The following is a 9,733-nucleotide window of genomic DNA, read 5'->3' as shown; positions in this document are numbered from 1 at the left end:
ATATTCCTTGGAATAGATCGCTTTCGAAGTTCCTGCCTTGGTCACTATGTATCTCCAAAGGCACTCCAAATCGGCTGATATATTCTTGGATCAACTTATCTGCAACGGTGGCGGCCTTCTGGTCTGGAAGTGCGTAAATCTCGACCCACTTAGTAAAGTAATCCATTACTACCAGCATGTACTTGCCTCCATTTTCACTTTCTGGAAATGGCCCAGCGATGTCCAAAGCTATTCTTTCAAACGGGCTTCCAACATTATATTGTCTCATAGGAGCTCGCCTTTTTCGGTAAGGCCCGTTACTCGTGGCACAAATAGTACATTTCTTACACCAGTCTTTTACATCGTCGGAACTGTTCATCCAATAAAACCGTTCCCGAATTCGCTGAAGGGTTTTCTTTACACCAAAATGCCCTCCCGATGGACTGTCGTGTAACTGACGAAGTACTTCGGCTATTCTGCTCTTTGGGATCACCAACTGTCTTCTCTTCTCTGAACCGTCATCATTTTCCAGGACTCGTTTGAGCAAGCCATCTTCGACGATAAATGAGTCCCACTGGGCCCAATACGTCTTAACTACTGAGCATAGGTTTGATATTTCCTGCCAAGGTGGTCGACGGTTTTCCTCTTTCCATTTTCGGATTTTCTGTATAACTGGATCTCTCTCTTGTTCTTCCCTTATCTTAGTAGGCGTCCAGTCGTCGTTGACAATCGTCGTTCTTAGCACTGCTGCTTCCTTGGATTCCGTTTTGTTGCAGTGGGAACACTCTGCTGGGCATGGCCTTCTGGAAAGAGAATCAGCGTTTCTGTGGCTAACTCCGGCTCGGTGCTCAGTCTTAAAATCGTATTCTTGGAGTCGTTCGATCCACCTGGCTATCTGACCTTCTGGATTCTTAAACTGCATCAACCACTTAAGGGCGGCATGGTCGGTTCGGATTAAAAACTTCCTTCCATAGAGGTATTGATAGAAGTGCTCTACTGATCTCACTACTGCCAGAAGTTCTCTTCTCGTGACGCAATAATTCCGCTCAGGTTTTGAAAGAACTTTACTAAAATATCCGAGGACTCGTTCCTGTCCTCCTTGAATCTGAGACAGCACTCCTCCAATTCCCACATTACTTGCATCTGTATCTAAAATGAACTCTCCTTCTGGCAGTGGATACCCCAAAATTGGTGCTGTTATTAAATGCTTTTTCAAGGTCTCAAAGGCATTTTGGCAGTCTGTATCCCAGCGGTAATCTCTTGCTTCCTCCGTAAGTCGCGTTAATGGCTTAGCGATATCTGCAAACTTCTTAATAAACCTTCGGTAGTAAGTACATAGTCCAAGAAAACTTCTCACTTGGTGTTTGTCAGTTGGTTTTGGTCATTCCTTAATGGAATCGATTTTTCCTTTATCCACGGCCACTCCTTCTTTACTGACTATATGACCCAGATAATTGACTTTACCTTGAAATAGCTGGCACTTCTTGGGGTTTAGCATCAATTGGGCAGCTTTAAGTCGATTAAAAACGTTTTCTAAATTCTTCAGATGTTCTTCGAATGTCTCCCCCAAGACGATTATGTCGTCTAAATAAACCAGACATGTTTTCCAAGATAACCCTCTCAACACATTTTCCATCAGCCTCTCAAATGTCGCAGGAGCATTACAGAGTCCAAATGGCATAACGTTGAATTGCCACAATCCAGATCCTGTGGTGAAGGCTGTCTTTTCTTTATCTACTGGGTCCATTTCTACCTGCCAGTATCCAGACTTCAAATCCAAAGTAGAAAACAATTTACTTCCAGCCAATGTGTCCAATGTGTCATCGATCCGAGGCAGAGGATAACTATCTTTCTTGGTAACGTTGTTCAGCAAACGGTAATCCACACAGAACCTCGTCGTTCCGTCTTTCTTCTTAACCAGGACCACCGGAGAGACCCATGGGCTCGTAGAAGGTTCTATCACCCCGTCTTTCTTCATTTCCTGAACAATCGTTTCAGCTTCCTCTCTTTTCGCCTGTGGTAATCGTCGAGCTGTTTGGCGAATTGGCTTAGCATTACCAGTATCAATTGTATGCTTAACAACGGTAGTTCTTCTCGTCTTTCCTCCTTTCGGTACGAAAATATCACGGTACTGTCGAAGAAATTCCCTTAATTTCCTTTTCTCCATCTGATTTAGAGACTCTCCTGCAACTGCAACCATTTGGTCGAATTTGTCGTTGGAATTATCAGATGTTGTCGCCTGACGGACTATGGATGTCACAGGTACACAAGTTCCTACCTTTGTCTCTTTCTTGATGGTCACTGGGTAGTCGTTGACATTGATAAGTCTCACAGGAATTTCTTTAGCCGAAGTCACCAATTCCTTTCCAATTATAATTCCACGGCCAACCTCATCGTCGTGGTTCCAAGGCTCCATCATAACAGGTGTCCCTTCGTCTACAATTCCCTGTAGTCGCGCTACTATGATCGTTTCGCTTCTCGCAGGCACGACTGTATCTTCTTTAATGGCTGCTTGCACAGTGTTGTCATTATGTGGATGGAGAAATACTTCCTCGTTGCCAACTTTGATTACCTTATTCTTGAAATCCAATTGGAATCCATGCATATTCATTACGTCCATTCCTAATATAACATCCTCTTCGATGTCAGCAACTATAACAGTATGGACAAACTTTTCTGCTCCAATTCCCAATTGTACCTGGATTTCTCCATGAATGTTGGCATTTTCACCTGTAGCGGTCCGAAGTCGCAACCTCGTTGGTAACAGTTTCTTTCGACTGTTTATAACTGTCGGGCGTATAATGGTTCTGGTCGCTCCGGTATCCACCAACAACGTATGTCTTTTACCATTTATTTCTCCATCTACATATACACTATCTTCACGACATTTCAAAGAAGCTATTAGTATAAGAGGGTCTTTGGAAAAGTTCCGGGTCGAAGCTGCTCCCCTAAAGCCGACTTGTTCTGGTTTTCCTGATGGTGAGTTTCTTGATTTTATGGTCTTCGTTTTCTTGCATGTAATAATTTTCATCATATTAACGAGCTGGTCAAGTTTATCTTCATCTCCTTCCTCTTTTACAGTCCTAACTTTACTGTATCCTCCAGAGGCCTGCGTAGCTGACTCGTATTCGAGGGCGGCGGATAAGACATCAACCAGCGTTTTGTGACGAGCTAATCGCAGTGTTCTCTGCATTTCATGATCACGAAGACCATCAATAAACGTCTGAACGGCCAATTTTTCCATCATGTCTTCGGGAGCTGTTGGATAAGCATATCGTACTAATCTGGCAATATCTACCTCATATTCTTGAAGAGCCTCATCTTTCTTCTGTCTACGATTTTTAAGCTGCGACTGATATACATGCTCCAAATGTTCGTGGCCATATCGCATATTTAACCTCTTCTTCAGTTGTTCGAAATCATCGGTCTCCTCTACGGCTATGGTCTGAAGCACATCTAAGGCATCTCCTCGAAGAGCGATAGTCAGGTTTACAGCCTTTTCTTTTTCAGACCATCCATTTGCTCTTGCGGCTGATTCGAACTGTTTCATGTAGTTGTTCCATGACGATTTTCCATCGAAAGTTGGGACTTTCACATGGACAGAACCTCCATTTCCTTCAAATTTCGGCCGTGTTTCCAACTTACATTTCGTCTCTTCTTTTGTCTCCACTGTAATTGAATTGTTTCCTCTCTCTGCTGTCCCTGTTTCCTCCATCTTCCTTTCCATCTCTTTAATCTTTTCTTCGAAGGCCGACATATCGGCAGCAACTTGGTTTTTTAACGAAGATATTCTATCGTCGAGGGCAGACATCTCAGAAGTTACTTTAGAGATTTCCAAAGAGATATTAGCAGAGACTTTGCTTTCCAGCGAAGAAATCTCGTTAGAAACTTTGTTTTCTAATGACGCGATGTCACCAGAAACTTTGGCTACATCAGAAGATACCTTCGAAATATCGTCAGAAACTTTGTTCTCTAATGATGCGATGTCACCAGAAACTTTCGAAATATCGCCAGAAACTTTGTTCTCTAATTTCGAAATCGACGAGATGACAGCATCTTCAAATATATAAGTCTCTGGATCTAGTCCTTCTTCTAGCAAAGCGTTCTTTAGTCGTTGGACTAACTCAGCCTTTTTTCCGGTGGAAGCTAATTCTCTGTCTTCGAGATGTCTTCTTAAATTAGTCACTGTCAGCTCATAAATCGTAGCCATTTCCACAATTTATTTTATATTCACTTGTATTATTATTATAAGTCTAATTTATGTTCGATCCCACTTCTGACACCACTTGTTGTGAATTTATTAATTGTTATGTCTTTAATTTATAATGTCTTTATCAAAAGGTTCTTATCTAAATTTATTAAAAAGCACAATAACTGATATTAATTTATTTATCACTAAAACTACATAATTTATTAAAAAAAAAACGAACGTAACATTTATATCGCGAGCGCGAATCTTCTTTATTAACTGTTCACTCCATATAAGATTTTTCCTTTATATAAACCTCCGTTAGTTCCGGAATTCCCTATAGCAGACTCGAACATAACGGGAACGCCATCGAATAAATTAGAAGCAGGTCAACAGCTAAGACTAGTTTTTCAACTGGTCGTGGCCCGTGACTCATCATTTCAGGTAAATTTCTGCCAAGTAATCGAAGGCTCTCGTAAAATCTACAACAGAATTGAATAAACAAGATGTTTACATGTTTTTTTTAATATGACTCATATTGTTTTACGTAACAATACACAATAGAGAAAAACCATACCGATGTGAAATTTGTGATCTCTCTTATGCTACTAATAAACATTTGAAAAAACATATGAGAATACACACTGGGGGAAAACCTTATTAATGTGAAATTTGTTTTAAGCAGTTTTCTGATAGTAGTAATTTGAAACAACATAATATAGAAGCACACTGGAACACTATCGTCGACTTCTTAGGATTATGTATCAATTAGGAAGTTGGCAACAACATTAACCCGTCGATACCTATGTCTTTGGTGGTTTTAAGCACATACGTCTCTTGAATCCGTCAAAATTAACGTCCTATAGGGGAAAGGGGGGAATAGTTTCCGCCTAAGCATTTTAGTTTATTTATACTGCTACATAGCTTTAAAAATTATACTGTTAACGTAAATAAAACTTCAAACCTTAATACTTCAAACTCTATTTACAACAAAAATTACATATTTACCCGCTGCCGAGGGGTAAAAGTGACCACTGCCACTATTACCCCCATTTAAAAAATAATTAACTGTTTTTACCGAATTCGCCACAAATTGTGCAAATATCTTCGTTAACGTCCCTATCACGGTCATCGTCTTCATCTTCAGATGATATATCTTATGTGATCTTTTGTGTTCTTATACAATTTCTTTTTGAAACTATTCGCGGAGGACTGGATTCCTCTATGCCTATTTTTCGTTTGGTTGCTTTGCTGGCTTTATTTCTCATTTGCTCTTTCTTCTTCCGCTGTTTTTCTTCTAGAAGTAACTTCATTAGTGTTGGTGTCATTATTTCGGAATGTTGCTTCCTGCTGCTTTTGTGGTAGGATCTTTTATTTTCAACTGAGTCATCTTTTGAGCATCCTAGTAGTGGAATTATGTTAACAAAAGATACTTCAAACTTTTTGTCAGGTGTCGAACTTTCTTTATTCTCCTAACTTACTTATTATTCTTCTCCTTATCTAATCCACTTTTTTTTCTTGATCTAGTGTCTTTTTATCTTTTTCTTGTAGATATGAATGATTCACCTGGAGCAAAGTCTTCATGGGTAAAATTTTCAGGATTATATGGAAATATTCCTGTATTATCAAAACCTTTAATGGCTTTAACTGGTGTGTCTACGCGACCGTATGAATTTTTAGATATTTCAGCTATTTCAAATGTCGTGATGCGCTCATGAGGATGACTAAAGATAATTGCCACATTCAATTGATTGACGCTGATTTTAACGATGAGTAAAAAGCTACATTCAGCGGTTGGAGTCGATGCGATGTGTGCGCGGGTATGGTTAACACAATAATTCCTCGTTCTTTACAGAAATTATATGTCTCTAATGTACAGTGACTACTGTGATTGTTGACGATTAACAAAACGGGATCCTCCTTTGAAGGTTTTACACATTACACTAAAAATGTTGGAGCCATTCGAGAAATATTTGCTCATTTATCCATTATCCGAGCAGAAGTAGACTGCACCAGATGGCCCATTTTTTTTTAACTTTGGTTTCATCCTTTTGCGGGCATAAATAAACAAAGGTGGAATATATGTTCCTGAGGCACTTATATGGCACATAATGGTTGTTGTTTGACCTCTTTCTGAGCTTGTAATAAAGCCGACTCTCTTTTGTCCCTTTTCAGCAAGTATTTTTCCGGGGTTTTGGACGGTTGTTATGCCTGTCTCGTCTGCATTATATATTTTGGATGCTGAAAATTTATATTTATCCAATATGGATTTTAAATTAGAGAAAAATAGGTTTACTTCAGTTTTGTTAAAAGCAGATATGCGGTTAATATTTGTCGCATACGGTTTCCTTAATCGATTTCTTTTAAGGAAGCCGCCAAGCCAGTCTCTTCCAGTAATTTCTTTTTCTTTGGAAAATGGGTGATGTAAATTTTTTTCTTCAGCGTATTTTTTTTTCTGTGGGAGTTATCCCATAAAAATGTTTTGGTAACTTTATGACCTGCTTTGTCAAAACTTCTTCTTTGGTAAATACAGAATTACGACCTAAAGAAGCAGCTGTTGTATCATATCGCTTTAGTCGTAGTTGAATTGTAGATCTGGGAATTGCAAAACTTCTTGCAACAATACGGACGCTTCTGTCATTATTTACTGCATTTATTGCTGCACTAAGTTGCGCAGCATCCCATCGTGCTTTGTCACGTTTTCTCTTATAAACTCGAGACATCTGAAATATAAGAATTTATACTCTGTATTATATAAATACAATTTGGGGGTAATAGCGGCCTGCCAGCATTACCTAAAGGTGCGTGGCTATTATAACCCCAAAATACATATTTATACTGATCGCTGATCGACTCATAATCATTTACCATGGTATGGGTATAATCAAAGAATATAGAAGCGTCTATATTCTTTGGTATAATGAACACATATATTCATTATTCATTGTACCATGATCATCACTTAGGTTGAGTTTACCGAAAGTACAAGCTGATTATAGCCGCAAATGTCAAACATGGAACAAAAAAATTTGGTTTAGCAGTGTTGGCATGTGGCATGTTTTTATAATGTAAATGCTGTATGCTTCAAATATAAGTAGATAAAGTTTTAGAAAAGTACATTTTGTTTATATTATGTTATGAGGGACGATTTTCACATTTGGTCCCATTGAAGATAGCTACAAATGAGCTGTGAATTAAATTCACAAAACAAATTTTTGACGTTTGACGGTGTTGTCATGTCTTTATAATGTATATGTTGTAGGCTTCAATTACAAATAGAGAAGCTTTCAAAAATACATTTTTATTATATTATATAAATTATGCAATTTTTTTATTTTTTTATATACAACACGAACAAATAAATACTCGTTTCTTCTCATATTAATTGCAGTTAATTATTACAATATTTTTTTGGCATTTGCCTTTGATAATAAGCTAATAGATTTGGCAATCCTCAAACCACCAGTTGCCAGATTGTTACAGATGGTTACCAGATGTCTGTGGAAAGTACCGGAATACTATTCTTATTATTTTTTGAAAGAATTTCTTTTTTACTGTTAGTTTGTTAACATTCTATTGGATTTTTATTAATTATAAATCACATGCTATTTCCCGGTTTATTAAAAAAACATGGCAACACAGCCAAGCGCCAACATTTCGTTCTATGAACTTTAATTGACAGCTCAATTATAGCTATCTTCAATGGGACCAAATGTGAAAATCGTCCGAATTCTGCAATTTTTGAATTATATAAAACAAGAATGAGTACAATGCGACAAGCGAGAGCTGGCGGGTGAGCTGCGCGAAAATAGAAAAGGACTTATTCTAAGAGAGATAGGAGAGGTACTTAATCGCGGGTGTCACAAATGCGTAGTTGCCGTATCAAAAATTTAGTTGGGATCTGAAAAGTACGGTATAGTTCGTCCCAAACCATTCTTTCAGTGCGTCATAGTTGATCGAATTCTCTCTAACACATTAAGCTAGAAGTGACAGAAAAAAACGTGAGTCTGTGATTATTATACATAGAACTTAGAAAATTATTTATCGTAAAGCTAATTCTACTTACGGATGTATAATTGGTTGGAGTTTAGAATACGCTAAATAGATATCCAATCGATGATGGGCATAAATAAAATTTGACGCAATAGGTCTCGATCTTGACAGTACTTTCACAACGTCAATTGATAAAATAATTGTCATTTCAGGTTAGTATTATCAGACATTTTACAGTGAAAATTAAATTTTGTATTTATTGTCATAAAAATATTTTAAATGTGCCGAGATATATCGAGAAAGAACAAAGACTAATATTAAAATAATTAAATTATTTTCAATCAGAAAAAGAGGGATTACGATCCTGCAACTGTCAAATTTAACTAAAATGACATGCAATAATTCTCGACATTCTTAAAATCCTATATTATGTCAAAATTAGTGACGCACTGAAAGAAGGGTTTGGGACAGACTGTAGGAGATATGTACCGTGGTTATGTGGATGCGTGTGTGATAAACTTATTTACCACGAAAACAAAATAAAAATTATAATAATATTGAATAAAACGTAGAAAAAACTGTTAATAATATTTATTTTCGTAAAATGTAATTAATTCTCAAAGGGAAGGTATTTTTGTATGTATCGCGGACAGATACAAATTATGTCTTAATGCTTACTAAACTAAACACAACACAAAACACGCGTTCCTTGTTTGTTTTTCTAAGCCAGACGATAAACTCAAGTATTATCGGCCTTTTATCTTGTGATATCATTGCTTACAATATCATATTTTGTTTCCCATTTATAAAAAAATGCAACGTATCGAAATATTAAAGTGTCCAGCATATCTATAGCAAATAAACATATTGTAGAAACACATTTCAATTTTTATGTCATTTCTATTTCACATGTGTTTCACATTATTTACTGGTCATCTAATGCACTGTAATTTTTTATTTATTTATTGATTGTAACTTAACTTAAATTAAATTATTTAAAGCTCAATTTATTTTGAAAGTGAGTATTATAATTACCAGTTAAATGAGCTACACGTTATTGTATCTTTTTTAAATCAACTAAGACTTTATCTGCATTAGCTTCTTCGGTTGTAAACTTAAAAACATTGAAAATTATTTTTCGTGCTTGAGATACCAAAGGTTTGCCTTTTAATACACTTGCCATTTTAATAAATATAAATAAGTTTATAATATAGCCACTCCAAATAAAAATGTAAATACTTGACAACACTGTCAGAAATCTAGCACTAATCCCACGATGTGAACTCGTAGCCGACAGCAATAGAAATGAGCAATCCCTTCCACTTTTTAATTTGTTCTACGCGCAACCCGCCAGCTCTCGCTTGTCGGATAGTAAATATTTGTTTATTTGAAGGATAGATTAGGGAATAGATTTGACAATCGTCAAATCAGCAGTTGCCAGATTGCAATAGATGCTTGCAATTTGCAATTAATCTCGAGAGAGACAAATATTTACTCGTTATTGTTTCATATAAATTAAAAATTGCAGAATTCATAAAATAGTATAATCGATATGTACTTTTAAAAGCTTTC

The sequence above is a fragment of the Diabrotica undecimpunctata genome, chromosome 2, assembly GCF_040954645.1.
Source record: "Diabrotica undecimpunctata isolate CICGRU chromosome 2, icDiaUnde3, whole genome shotgun sequence".
Lineage (NCBI taxonomy): Eukaryota > Metazoa > Arthropoda > Insecta > Coleoptera > Chrysomelidae > Diabrotica > Diabrotica undecimpunctata.
This window is presented reverse-complemented; position numbering follows the sequence as displayed.